Source organism: Coptis chinensis, chromosome 3, assembly GCF_015680905.1.
Source record: "Coptis chinensis isolate HL-2020 chromosome 3, ASM1568090v1, whole genome shotgun sequence".
NCBI lineage: Eukaryota > Viridiplantae > Streptophyta > Magnoliopsida > Ranunculales > Ranunculaceae > Coptis > Coptis chinensis.
This window is the reverse complement of record NC_141458.1, coordinates 40959638-40975269: the sequence shown is the minus strand read 5'-3', so window position 1 is coordinate 40975269 and position 15632 is coordinate 40959638. Positions and strand designations below refer to the sequence as shown.

The 15632-nt window shown below is 40.2% G+C and overlaps 1 pseudogene; it reads right to left on the bottom strand.

Annotated features, from left to right (window-relative positions):
* Nucleotides 1-1080: 1080 nt before the first annotated feature.
* Nucleotides 1081-1173, bottom strand: LOC147509630 (small nucleolar RNA R71; annotated as a pseudogene).
* Nucleotides 1174-15632: the final 14459 nt, after the last annotated feature.

The window sequence follows — 15632 nt, the reverse complement described above, 5'->3', positions numbered from 1 at the left end:
TTATTTCGTAGGTAAGACTATTCAATTTTTATGTTTTATCAAATGGCGCCGCTGCCGTCTTAGATTCACTTTCGTATTGTTTTCGTAGTATTAGTACTGTTCTTAAAGTCCCATTTCACCCACCCACCCTTGTTTGATTCATCTTTGTGGTTGTCCATTTTGAGTTGAAAATTCGGGCAAAAATTACTTGGCTGTATCGCTCTCCTTTGAGCGACCGCCCTAACTCATCGGACACGAGCGACCCACCCCCATGTGGAGCGTGACCCGCGTTATAACACTGTAATTTGAAAATTACTTTCGAGAGCGACGGCGCCAATGCTAGCTTGGAAGCCACCAGGTTAAAAAATTCGGATTTCGGCGGTTTGACTCGAACTTTGCTCTTTTTATATTTTTTTCAGTGTTCTAACATGCTATATACACCGAACAAAGCGTAAACAAGACACTATTCATAAGCGAAGCAAGGCAAATCAAGGTATTCCTTTCTTCCACACCTCGCGATCTCTCGTTAGAGGTTTATACTAGTATATCAGAATTGTTTGGAGTGTTGGCGTGTTTAGCTAAGTTGGTCTTAGCCTTGTATGAGGTTAAGGTCGGCGGGCCGAACAAAACACCGAACGTAAATACACAACAACATCAACAATCAAGTCTATCTAGTATACCACACACTACACCTCTAGCTACTATTTCACACACACCACCGATATAATGGTGAAGAAAGAGAGACTCCTCTCTCGACTTCTACAAAGCCTTGAGCGATAGCCCCAAATCTTGCATCGTTCTAGCGGACCGGTGGGGATTTCGAATCCCTCCAAATATATTTAATTTGTTACCCGCTTTTCATGGATTAGACCATGAAAAACCTTATCAGCTATCGTAGGATTGAACAAGTCCTAACAACATTCCACCATCCTACGGTTGGTACGGAACAAATTAAATTAAGGGTATTCCCTTTCACCTTAGCCGATAAAGGCGTCTTGGTTAAGCGCCCAAAGCGCTTAATTCGTGGACTCATGGGCTAAACTTGTTCAACTGTTTATGGAACATTTTACCCACCCCTAAAGACGGATGAGATGTTTTCCAAGATTCATTTCTTTTCGACAAAATCCTCATGAAACATTTTGAGGCTTGGAATCGTTTCACCGATCTCCCGATAGAGTGTCCACATCATAACTTAGTGAAAGACACGTTAGTTCGTGCCTTTTCAAAGGACTTCTACACCACCATAAAGAAGTCCTAGACATCATGAATGGGGGTAGTTTCTTAAACAAAGGAGCCTCTGAGGCTTATAAATTTTTAGAGGATCAAACTAAGCTTAAATAACAACGGGGGTAGTGGACGATTACTCCCGGCTCCGCTAGTTCTTCTTCCACAGTTAAGGCTACTAGTATGTTTGAGGTTAAATCAGATCCCCGAGCTTAAAACTCTAATTGAATCCCTCACAAAAGGTAGAGGCCATTTCACGTACAACAAAAGCCAATCCCGTCATGAATGTAAATTCAAATCCATGTAGTTTTCGTTGGAGCCACGAGCATCCGACTCTTAATCGTCCCTATAGCCTATGAACAGGCTTGTTCCATTAATAGTGAACCTAACCGCCTTGGAGACAAAATCCCAACCCGGTTGGAGAAATAACCAAAACGTCACACCTTAAGGGTACAATAATCAATATGTTAGGCCTACGCACAGCTTTAACCAAGGCCCACTACGACAAGGACAGGGTCAGGGAAATTTTAATAATTATAACAACCAAGTGCAACCTCGACAAGGTCAAGCACAAAGTCAAGGTAGTTATAATAATTATAATGCTAATAGAGGTATCGTTCCGGTAAATAATAACTATCAAAATCCACCCATAAATAATTCACGGGAAATAGTTCCAGTCACACCACCCGTGAACACTACACCCACACAACCGGATCGTCTTGACACCTTCATACAAGTGAGCCAAAAACTTTTCCAAACCATGGCTCAATCCAACCAACAGCTTCTACAATCCGTTAATAATTTAACCCAACAGTTGGCTCAAGATAAAGCCCAACCCAAAGGTGTGTTTCCAGGTAACGCAATACCAAATCCTAAAACAACAAATACAGCCTTTGAGGTAACAGATAATACTAGTAATGAATATGAAGATCTAGGTGAGCTAAAGGCTATCACCACTCTCCGTTCTGGCAGAGTGGTTGATAACAAAGTAACTATGCCTATAGTTACCCCACCAGTAGCCCCTACACCTGCTATATTACTAGATACCGAAATAGAAACTGAAGAGCCTACCACTGTAGAGGTCCCAGTTACAACACAACTTAAGAAACAAAAAGCCACGGTTAAACATCCAGCTGATACTATTGCTACATATAGACAGAAACCACCGTTTCCACAAAAATTAGCCATGTTAACTAGGGATACTAATTATGAGGAGATCAGGGATGTTTTCAAGAATCTAACTATAAACCTTCCCTTCCTCGAAGCTATAAAAAAGCTACCACACCATGCTAAGTTTCTTAAGGAGTTGTGTACTACTAGGCGTAAGACCAATATACCAAAAGGCGCTTTCTTAAATGAACAATTCCCAACTCTATCCGAACATAATGGAATTGTTAAGTACAAGGACCACGGTCGATCCCTCTTGCACAATGCACCTTAGGAGATTCCTATCACGACAACCGTTATTAGACTTTGGGGGCTAGTGTCAACTTACTCCCGTTTTATTTGTATAGACAAATAGGTCTAGGCGAGATGCAACCCACTAAAATGGCGTTGCAATTAGCTCGATCGATCTATTAAGTATCCTAAGGGTGTCGTCGAAAATGTTACGGTAAAAATTCAGGATTTTTACTATCCGCTGATTTTGTAGTCCTCGATACGAAAGTCGCTAATGACTCTGTCGATCATCTTAGGGCGCCTTTTTCCGGCAAACCGCCAATGCGCTCATTAATTGCCGTGATGGTTCAATGTCCATGTCTTTTGGCCATCTTTACGTTGAAGTCAATATTTTTAAAACAAAGACACGATTACCCGATTAGATCTATGGATGGAGAGGTTAACATGATCGAGCTTTGCTCGAGATTATTTCAACAACACGTTCCCTGATAATCATATGCCCAAATTTCTCTCCTTTGGAATTTCAGACTCCAACATTTCCATCCCTACACTAGTCGATACACATATTATGGATGAGGATGAAATAGATGACTTTCTCAAAGATGTAGAGAACTATCATAGTAACGAGGATATGACCAATCTAGATGAGCAATTCGATGAGTTTCTTCGAACAGGTGATGAATCACCCTATCCAGAACTACCTTGCACAACATCCACCTCGACTCCCCTCCTTCCACCCTTTCAAAGGAATCTCGAGTTTGCACTCGATCCTTTTGTTTCTTCTGTGCTTCATAATTTTTTAAATCCACCTAGTAAACAAATACTTCAGAAGGACAACCCATTTGACACCTTCATTTTCAGACTTGAGACAGTCCCTACACACACAATGAATGAGTTTTGTGCTAAAACCACATCCTCATTGTTTACGGATCGTCTTTTCTACAACTTATCCATATCCACCATATTCTCCACAACCATTCATTTTTCCACACTTATTTACTAGAACACCCACTCATTCAAAAATGAAAAAGAATGTGCATGCTAGGTTAAGTAATAGGGTTATCCGACTTCGCTTTTATTTTACTAAGTTGCGTCATAGGAAATCTTGGTGCTTGATTGTGTTTGAATATATTTTCTGTGATATTTATTTATGGAATGATCCACAACTATTTCAGTTGTTGATATGATATATGATAAACTGCATATTCATACATATGTTTAGATAAAGTCTCGAGTATCTGACTATAAACGACTCAACTTTTGTGTTTGGTGCATTTCCTTTCATTTCCATATATTGGTGAGTGCACCATTAAGGTAACGGGGGCCTCCCTATGGAGTGTGTGTGGTAAGTAAAGTACGGATCACGAAGTCCACGTTTGACATAATTCACGTTTTCCACTCTTGCATGTTTTTCGGATTTTTTAGTCATGTTTCTCTATGGGGTGAATTATGTCTTTATTGTTTATTGTTTTTTTTTTTTAAATTACAAATAAATATATATATATATATATATATATATATATATATATATATATATATATATATATATATATATATATAAACATATATAATATAAAGGAAGTAATATAGGAAGTCTCGAATCGACTTTAAAAAGACCATCGCTAAAACAAATTTTCTAAGCCGTTGTAAAAAATTTGTTTGGGGGTCAGGGTGTTAAATGTTTCCGTACTAAATATTCATGTCCCATTACAGTTGCTTAGGCCGTTTTTTTATATTACGATTCGGGTTGACATAATCCATGAATTTGGATTTCTAATGTTCGCATAACGTACGTCATGCACGCACTTCGAGGCGTTTTCCATTATCTTATATGTCATCCACGGTCTGAATGGAGTGTTTTATGGATCATTGGATTGGAAATTCTCTCCTGATCATTTCCATATCTCATTCGCAAAAATCAGACCGGTAACGAAGTGGCAATTTTGATTTGAAGTTCGCAAAAAATCGGAAAAAATCACAAATTTCGATTTTGGGCTTGGGCCCAACTCGCGCCCAACCCGCGCCCACCGACAGCACGACCGCGCCCTTACCTTTAGCAGCACTCGCGATCTTCTCCTCCATTTCGCCATTAACGCCAAGCTTAAAACAAAACCAAAACAAAAAATCAAAATAAAAAGAAACCAACAATTAACCCACGCCCAAAATAAATTTCCATCCCAAATCGATTCCAAACACCACCCACCACAACCTCCACCGATTTACATCACCAAAAACGACCAAAAATTCCGAATTTTGGTGCTCCCGCGCGACCACTCCACCGCCACCACTGGTTGCTTCAGTCGGTCGATTAAAATCCCACCACCACATCACATTTAAACCCCCACTACATTCCAAACTTCTAATGGCTCAACAACGCCGAATTTTGCCGGAGCAAGTTTTTACCGCCGACCACTTCGCGCCGTTTTACGGTGACGAGATGATCACTCGAGACTGGAATAGCTTGTGGTACTCGACTGAAGCCTATTACCACGAGGATTTAGTCCGACGGTTCTACGATACGAGGGAGTTGGAAGGGACTAGGATTTTTGTAGTTGTGGCGAAGAAGAGGAAGGAAGTGACGACTGGGTTGTTGGCTGAGATTCTAGGCATTCCGCCTAGAATCCATGTGGATGTCACCCTGCAGGAGTCCCAGCATAATGGGGTAGAGCCATTGATGCACGAGACAGTTATTGGAGGGGACTACAATGCGAGATCGCATTGTGTTTGACAGGCTTCCCTTAGGACCAACCAGCTGGCTACAGCTCAGTGGATTGGTCGGAACGTCCAGGGGAAGGGGAAGGTCAGCGACATCGGCCTGACCTGCCTCCACATCTTATGGATACTCCAGGAGCGGAAGTATGAGTTCTGCGATCTTAGAGTTTTTCTTGAGCATGATCGGGGAGTAGGGAGGATTGTTGCCCCTCCCCCCGTGGTTGATAACAAAGATCATGCTCAAGTTGAAGCGGCTCATCGCGATCGATCGGACATACATCGATCTCCACCATAACCCTCGTGATCTATAAGGAGTGTGTCCAACGGGTTTGGAGATTGGCCGAGGATAGAGAAGAAGAAGAAGAAGAGGATGGAGGAGCTGAGAATGCCGAGGGAGGATGGGGACATCGGGGATGCCTCCGAGGGATGAGGAGGACATGACCTGTTTTGACTCGGATGCCTTGGAGAGATGCTGGACAGATGCAGAACGCATGGCTGTGATCCATCGAGGCATGCGTTCGCTTAACACTATCTGTGAAGACCTCCGGACTCGACAGCAACGATGCATCATAACTTCGAGCTCCGCACCCGAGAGAGGACGAGAGGTGGGGCCGATGAGGGGCGAGCTAGAAGCTTCGGCCCCGAGCCCGGACGAGATGCTTACTCGATTCCCACCTCGCGAGACTCTCCTCCTTCCGAGGACACACCATCCAGCACGGCGTCGCCGCCGAAGGGCGATCTAATGGTGCTCTTGCTCTTCAGCGCCAGAGCGATCTCGGACCATGTGCCCTCCGCCACCAGTTCTGGAGTAGCTAGGGATAGTATAGTTTGATGTTTTATGTTTTAATTTCTTTATTGTTATTTATTTTAATGCAAGTTTATTTCCGTAATTTGAATTTTGTAGTGTAATGTACTCCGAATGAAAATTTTAATATAAGGGGTTATTTTCAGTATGCGTGGTTATTTCATATTCATCCCACCTTCCCAACTTGTTTGGGGGTGGTTTTATCAATTCAAGCATTATTTTTTGTATAACCCCATTATTAGAATTTATTGCGGAGTCAAGGTGAAAATATGGTTGTTTAGGCATATATATGATTAAGTATCATTGTAGGATGAAATCTAGATTAAATAGGTACATTCTATCATAAAATCAACCTAAAAGATACTGGGTTTGAATTAGAATCCAGGATATGAGTTGTTTCCGTTGGATTTGGAAATTTTAGGATTCTGAAGGCGCCGTAATTAGTTTTGGCAACTTCGATCCATTTTAGCAACTTTAAACCTATATAAACTTGATACAATCTATCCTCACAACAACTCACACTACACCTAAACTCCATCACTCACCTTTCACTCCGCGATTCCCTCGTTTCGCTCATTTTCCGAAGTTTGGCAACTCCGAAGGCCAAGCCCTCTGAGGCCTATTTTCGCTCGTGATATTTTTTCTGAGTTTTTGTCGAGGCCAAGGCGCTTCAAGCTGAGCGCAAACCGTGGCTCAAACACTGGAATTTCAATTTCTTGAGCGCCGCGCTTCTATCGAGCGCTCGGCTACCGACTCCGCGTGGACCAGAAAATTTCCAGTTTTTCGCGCGTAGTATCCGGATCATTCGCAGCTATTCCAAAGCGTAATTTTGAGATGACATCTCCAACATTGATAGCAGAATAGTCCTTCGAAGATTTGTTCCAAAGCACTACTTATGGTGCTTGGTTTCGCGAAGCGATCACATACGTTGGTTGGGAGCCGCTTATGGTAAGCCCTGATGCACTTTATTCTCCAACACTAGCATCTTATTTTTACGATAACTGCATTTTCTTTGAAAGACCAGATGGAGAACAAGTGTTCTCCATCAACATTGATAATGAACCAATGGAAATTACCAGGTTCTTGCTAGCATTTGTTCTTGATGGCTATGCCGCTGAAATACAAGACCCATGGTGCTATTGGGTCGATAATATGTATGTCTACACTTACGAAGTTTTGCATGAGTCGTATGGCGGGCATTTTTCAGTATTGAGGACCAAGGGGAATATAACGTCGCCTTTGGTAGCCCGGGTCCATGAATATAGGAACTATTATGTTTTGGATTATGCTAAACATTTTAGGGAATGGCGTTTTTCTTACGTGAATGATGCCACTTGCGGCGTCTTCCTTACTTTAGCCACGGGACGTATGTGTCATGACCTTCCCGAACCTTGATGTCTAGTTTAGCCCGATCCCATAGCATGAGGCATAAGTACCTTCTTATGCCCGTTTCTAGTTCCCCGATTATGCTATGTTTCTTCCCCGCTTTTTGTACACGCTTCCACGGATTGGATTACGGTCGACACCGTAATCGACCACCAATAATATTATTCGATCTTTCCGTAAATGACTTGGCAAGGGTGGAGGATACAACCTCATCTGGTTGCACCCTACACCCGTCCGACAAAGTGGCTCTTAATAGGTTAGCAATAATAGATGATAAATGGCGGAAACCCGGCAAATTATCATGGCATGGCGGGCCTTGAAGGAACCTCACTTCTTTATGGAAGAAGAGGATGAGTAAGATGATGAGTAATGCGGGGAGATGAGGTAAGTTTTCATTCTAGTTAGTGTCCGCTTATGTCCCAAGCAATTTCATTCTTGTTAACCCCATAATGGGTAGAACTTCGTGATAGAGTTGTGTCAGTTTTTATTTCCTATATTAGTGCGTTCTAACCTTGTTTTTGCAGATGTTCTGAATTTCACACGTTTCAATGGTATCTTTCCTACCCTCTTTATTTACAATGCTTTGAGGACAAAGCATGCTTTTTGTTTGGGGGGGGGGGGGGGGGGATAGAAACATGTGTAATTAGGGCATCTGTTAGGACCTAGATATGTATAATATGCATGTGTTTCTAGTTAAAATTTAAAAAATTCAAAAATATAAATAAATAAAGTTATGTTATACACTTAGGAATAGTGGTATTGTTTTCTTTCTCTATGCTCTTAACGATCTAGAAGTCTCACGTAGCTTTGCATCAGAATAATTGTTAGAAACTTAGGTTAATATGTAGGTAATAATCTTTGCATCTATCGATAAATATTATTACATGAGTATCTATGATTGTTATGATAAGTTTTAAATCTAGGCTAGAGTACTTTATTACAAATCCTGTGAGAATATAGCCTAAAGCCTTATATGAGCGAAACATTTGAGAAATGACACAAGGGAGAAGTAAAATCGGATAGAGAATCACATGCGTCCCACTTGCTTGATCACTATGCCATATCCTAAGCGAGAATTTAGGCCCTTTTTTGGATCGATATAGCGGAAATTCAAACCTATGAATTATTTTTCCGCTAGTAAGCCTCGAGAGCTTTTTTTTAGCCTTTCATAAACCACAAATCCTTTACCACAGTTACAAAAACAAAAACAAAATAAAAAAAAAATATAATAAATCAACCTACCCAATTAAGATAAGTCTGAGAATAGAATGAGTGAAGAAAGAAGAAGAGAAAGACCTGTGTAAACAAAAGTTAGTTGATTGCTTCAGAAAATAAAGAAAAGAAGTTTCCATCCAAAGAAAAGAAAAATAAAATAGAAATAAATAAAAACTCCAAAAATAGAAGAAAAGGGAGTCAAAAGCCAAAGAAAAAAAAAAAAAAAAAAAAATATATATATATATATATATATATATATATATATATATATATGGCTAAGGATGGAAACAAAGTATAGAAGCAAAAGAAAATAACAAGGTTTTCTAAGTTACCTAATATGAAGACTCTATTATCTCGGACTTGTCTTTTTTGAACATCCATTTCCTTCCTAAAACCATCTCCTAATCCCCGCAACACTTAATAAAGACCTCTAGCTCAATTAGGAATAGGTTAGTGTGATAGTAAGTGGCAGATGTGTTTGATCGACTCCGGCTTCCTTGTTTGTCATTGAGATTGTAAGGTAAAGTGTGTACTCACAAGACCGTATTTAGATTAAAACTCTGAGTGGAAAAATCGAGTGTTGTATCTTGACTATTATTGTGAGAACCTACTTAAGGACGCTATTCCGAGTTTCAGAAACGGACCTGCTAGACATTTCATAGTATTACTCATTGTATATATGGTTATTATAGATGATTGATTATTATGCATATATTAGCTTAGGGTTTTACTTGGTTATTCTTGTTCATAATTTGGTGAGATGTATAGATAGTTTGGAGCATGAATAAAGGAAACAATAGTTTTATTTCTTAGTCGTTGTAGTATAGATGAAGTTTGTGAGTACCTTCACTGAAAAACTCTCCACGAGGCTAACTCGATCCACTAGGGAATTCCTAGTGGTTTAAGGCCTTGTTGCGATATGGTCAATCAATGACAGCTCGCTAAACGAGAGTAGTTAGAACTCCATTTTGGTCACTTATTCTAATTTCTCATCTTTGCTTGAGGACAAGCAAAATGCTGTTTGGGGTGGTTTGATAAGAGCCCAAAACTGTAGTTTTAACCCCGTAAACAGACATACTTTTAGACCAATTATGTGAGTAATAATTAAGAGTTAGCACCGACACGTGTTTTTATGCATTTCAGGTTGCAAAGTCCATTATGTGCAGAAATGTGCCACTTTAGCGAGATAAAGGAGCAATGGTTGGTTGCTAAGAAGTTCTATGATTAAAGGCCAAGATTCAAGAAGACAAAGCCTTTCTAAAGCCCGGTCAAAGCTGAAAAGTCAAAGTCAACGCGGGCAGAAACAGAGACTCAAAGTCGCCAGAACTTCCGAAGGACGTATCTTTGGACTCAGACCTCGGAATGGGGCCTACCTTATGTCAAAACGACCGGCTCGGAAAGAGCTTTCCAATGCTCTAAGCCTTGACCCAATCAGAGGAGCAGAAGTGGATGAAAATTCTGTGGAAGCCAACTGCAGCTGAAGAGGCCTTTTTGGACTGAAAGAATTGGGTTTTGGGCCTGATTCTCTGGCCCAAAACATGGCTCCAAGCCTATGCACGATTTTTGGATCTGGATGTATAAAAACAAAAGCTTAGCTCTTTGTTAATGGTAGTTAGTAAATAGTAGATAGTTAGACCTAGATTAGAATTAGATTAGTAGCCTCCATTAATGGATTCTAGATCTAGTTTTTCATATAGATTAATTAAGTTTAGTTCCATTTCAATTATTGTATTAGATTAAACCTTTGAATCTTGTTCTTCATTTTGATTAGATCAATAAAGTAGTATTTTTAGTAACTTCAATTTTTGTCATTTCCATTTCTAGATCTAATTTCAATTCCTGTCCTTATTGCAGTTTAGTCATTAAATTAGATTTCATTATTGTTTAATTAAGTAAATTTCAATTCTTTATATCATGTTTAGTTTAAATTTAATCGGAAATGATTGCGTAATGATTCTCGGCTAAACCTCCATTAGGGGGTTGAGAAACCTTGATGAAAGCTTGATTCAATTATATAGATTTGTCGTAATTTCCTTTCCACTCTAGAAACGTTTAGTTCACCATGAGAATGGGTTTAATCGCTCACATGCTAGTTATTAATTGGTAGAAATGTCATGTGTAATTAGGGATTAGGAAGAACCAATTGTTCTCGAAGCATTTCAATCGGATTATTTGACGATTCGCCGTTAATAGGATTAAGTCGAAGTTAAGGTGGAATCAATCCCCTCTAACTCCTTATCATCATCAATCAACGTAGCATTCCCTTAGTTATATTGATAACCGACTAGTTGCATCTTGTGGGTAGTTGCATCGTAGTCTAGTTGCCTTGTTCGTAAATCTCTCATTGACTTTAAGTAAGAGTACTTATATTTAGAAAACACAGCATGCGGAGAGACTTAGAGTGGAACGAATCACTCTACTCCACTATATCTCATAGGATTGAGAGTAGAATCTTTGATAAAATATAGGCACACGTAAATAGTTTTAGTTTTACTTGCGTTTTGGGTTCATCGCTTCATTACGTAGGTGACTATTCAATTTTTATCGTTTTATCACTTAGCTTTAGCGATCTCTCCCTTGTTTTTAAGTGAAGCCCTAGTAGGCTTGTTGATTGAGAGGATCTGGTTGCAATTGTGGGCATTGAGCTGGTTGTTTCTGAGCTCCATCATGCTTCTGGGGCGAGGGAACCGTAAAACTTGATGGAGTGTTAATGGAACTGCTTACATCTTGTGGATCCAACGTTGTCCTAAAATAACAGTATAGGACAAGTTGACATCCAGAATGCTGAAGTGCGTGTTGATGCTGACCTTGTCTTCGTGCGACCCAACTGAGATAGGTAGAATGATGTCTCCTATTGGGTCGCTCGGGATCCGTTGAAGCCCGTAGGGGGCTATTGGATCGATCATGACCGACACAGGCATGTTCATCTCCTTTAGAGTTTGGTAGAATAAGATATCACATGAACTATGCGGGTCTATCGGGATCTTTTAAAAGTCGGTCGATGATCTTGACGTGGACCACTAGGCGTCATTATGTGGAGACACACCTTGTTGAGATCGGCCTCGGTAAAAGTGATGTCTCCCGAAGTTGCGGGCCATTGCATGTGGGGCGAGGAGTCGGGGAGGAGAACTAGTAGACCTCATGCAGAGCGCTTACTCGTGGAGGATGCGGCGAGTCATCTTGGAATGTGATCATGTTGATTGTTTACGTGATTCTCCCCCGCCGGAAGAGTGTTGGCGGTCTCATGGGCGAACGCCTCATTGGAGTGTCCTCTAGTGTGTGAACGAAGTCATTGGTGGTGGCGTGGAGGAGATCGGCTTCGCTCTCTGTGAGCCATGAGCTTATGGCGCAGGTCGCCATTGGCTATATCAGTATAGTGCTTGATATGACTTGCCTCAATGAGGTCTTGGAGGTAGTGCTTGAGTCCGCAGCAGTCATTGGTTTCATGGCACTTTGCTTTGTGGAAAGCGTAGTATGGCTTTCTTGGTGTGTCTTCTGGCCGCTTTACCTCAAGTCGGTAATAGGCCGTTGATTTTATTTTCTCCGGTATGTAGCTTGGAAATCTTGTTAAGACACAGTGAACTCACGCTTCAGGTAATGCGTCCTAGTACCGAACATCGTCCCTCGAGGTCCGGGTCATTTGATTGAGGATGGGGCAGCATTTGAGATTGCTGTGACTTCCTCTTGTTCACCGTCGTTACTAAAGCTTCATGTAGCTTTATATATTTGTACACGCGAGTGCACAAGTCTTCCAATTTTTCAGGATGCTCCTTCATGAGCGACCTGTATAGCCAGGTGCTTTTTCAGATTGCCTTAGTGAATGCCAAGGTTGCAAAGGACTCTTGGAGGTCACTTTTTATGGACAGCAGGTCTGTCTTGAATCGCCCTAAGGAGCAAATTGACTCATCTTTCTTCTGAGACAGCATGAAGAGTGAGTCTACATTGGTTTTTTTACGTCTGTTGTGGACGTAATGGTTAGCGAACTGATAAGTTAGCTTTTCAAAGCTATCGACGGAGTTCGGTTCCAATGAGTAGTACCAATCGAGAGCTTCTTCTTTCAGACTTGCAGGAAAATAGGCGGCACTGCAAGTAGTCGAACTCTTGCGCACTATAGAGTGCGAGGCTCTGGATGTAGAGAGCTATGTGTTGACCAAGACACGAACTTCCATCATACATCGCGAAGCACGGCTGTATGAAATCATGCGGGGAGGGTTTACTAAGTATCTCCAGTATGAATGGGGATGCTTGATAAGTTTTTAACATCTTCTGGACGATCTGAGTGGCGTCCTTCTTCACAACACTCTGGTCAATTCATTGGGACAGCTCGTTGATTTGTTGATTCACTTCGTTAATGTCGTCTTGGGCCGCGGACTCCATTGGGGTTACGAGCTACCACCGAGTTCTGAAGCGGCGTTCTCCTGTCATAATAGGGTGATGTTGTCATTCATGGCTCCCATCTATGCGGCCATGACCTTCATTTGATCTTGGAGGCTTTCCATGCTTTGTGGGATTGAAAATTAACGATTCTAGGAAGATGGTTGGAAGAAATGGAAATTTTGAGTAGATGAATTTTCAAGTAATTCAATCCACAGATGGCACCAATGTAAAGGATGTTTTTGATAATCCTTACAAATGTAGATTTGATCAAGGGATTGGGATGATTGGATTGAATTTGACCGAGTTCGTATGGACAAACTGCCTACGTATCAAGTTCTCTCTCTCTGGAGGGGGAACTTGAATCAGGTCAGACGTAGTTCCTAATTCTCTTTATATAGACAAGGTGCCAGCATCTCTCGCCTTCCTGCATCAGGTAAGATCTAGGTTTTCAGGTCACTTATAAGCCATGATGACGAGTTATAAAGAACCAATGAGCTGCGTGCCTGAAGCTTTGGTCTTGATGGTTGTAATAAAGACATACATTACGAGCCGTTGTGGAGCGAAAGGAGTGAGCGCTGTGGAGGTCGCTTCTTGGCGAGATCGTTTACTCGACTCGAGTCACTTTGAAGCGAGCTCGCAGGTCAAGTACTAGAGATCGGTTGGTGGTGACATCGCTCAAGGCGTGAGTTGAATAAGTTGCTTGCCTTAATCGAGTCACTATGAAGTGAGCTCTTAGGACGAGGACACGAGGTTGGTTGTTAATTCTACTGTGCTGGACACGTGCTTAATATTTACTGGAAGTGTATATTACTCCCTCACAATAAGGATTGAAGTTAAGTTGTAGTTAGATTTAAAGACTTGTGCCAAGAGGATTCATGTTTGAGATAACCTTGGTACACTTTCCAATCCGTTTCCTTATACAATTCTTTGGGTAAGGTGTCCCACATCACTTAGTTTTATTGTTTTTGTCTTTTATTGTCTTGGACCCATTAATCCATCTCTTTGTTGTTTCTAGTCAATATTCTGAACTTTTTCATTCCACGTGTTGATATTGTACACCAACGAAGGTGCTAAGCTATCTTGTTTACGTGTCCATGTTCCAGTACCTTGTGCATTCATGCCCTTTTGCCCTGCACTCCTGCCAATATACCTAATTTTACTTATCTAAATCCAATTCTCACGTCAGTTTTTGGCTTTGCCGCTCTTGTTATTTCTCGCTTGCCTTCTATTATATTGTTTCACGCATATTAGATTTCCCCAGTTATTTTGGTTTACATTGATTCACGTATATTTATCATATTTACCGACATTGCATTTTCATATATAACTATTCGTTTAAATTCACACAACCCCTGATTGTTCATTCTGCTTATTCTTTTCTTATTACTATTGATTTTCTTTTCTCTTCTTTGCCATATGAACCGTTCACATGCCAAAGAAGGTGATTTTGACCCCACCCACATTGGCAAACGCGTCTATTGGTAAGGGTCTCTACTTTATTCGTTTAATCGACAAGGTTAAAGCCTAATGTGCAATACCATGGATTGATATACATGCCCATTAACTCATGTGTCTAGGGTTGAACCCTAGCCACATGGCTTGCCACTTTACGTACATTAATTTATGTCAAGATTCGTTTTTATCAAAGAGATAATTATCAATTAAAAGTTATATTCAATTACAATTATTTGAGCTACAAGAAGTCTCTACTCTACATATATAAATATGAAACTATTTTTCATAAAGAACTACGTTCTTGAGACTTGATCCCATCAATAATTTGGGTACATAGGCAACCGAAAGGTACAATCTCATCATTCTCTCAATCACCATCACTTTTCTCATTACTTTTCTACATAATTCATCTCTTTCGTCACCACTTAGTGTTTTGATCATATTTGATCGACACAATGTCCACTTGTAATAATGCAAGAAGAGAGAGAATTTAATCTCTTTGTCATGATCGCATTATACATCAACCTACCACCAAAGGGACTGGATAATGATTGAGAATTTGGGTTTGTTTATGTCAAATGCATGTAAGTCCAATTTTTGACATTATATAGTTTTATTTATTTGGAAATGTATTTTAACTTTAAATTAGTAAACAAAATTATCCAAAAGGAATAACAAGAAATTAGATACACCTTTACTCTGTCATTTTCAAACAATTCAAAAAAAAAAGCAAACAAATCGTTATGTAGATTTACTTGTTTAAATATCTATATTCATGGAGCTAACCATTTTCTTTTGTCTTTACAGCTGCAATTTTTTGGTTCTAGGTCTTTGTGTTTTTATAGAAAATATTTGACAAGGTTGCGGTATGTTTTCATTCAAATATGTGGCAATTATTTGGCCTCTAACTAACCGTTTTCATTACAATATATTTCTAAAGTTATCCATTATTTGTTTTGTTCTTACAGGCTCAGTTCTTTTGGTTTTGTTTTGGTTCTAAGTCATTCTATTTCTTGGAGTTATTTGGGTCAAAAAAATAGGTATCTATTCATTCATGTATTCATTCGAATTTGCTTTGCTC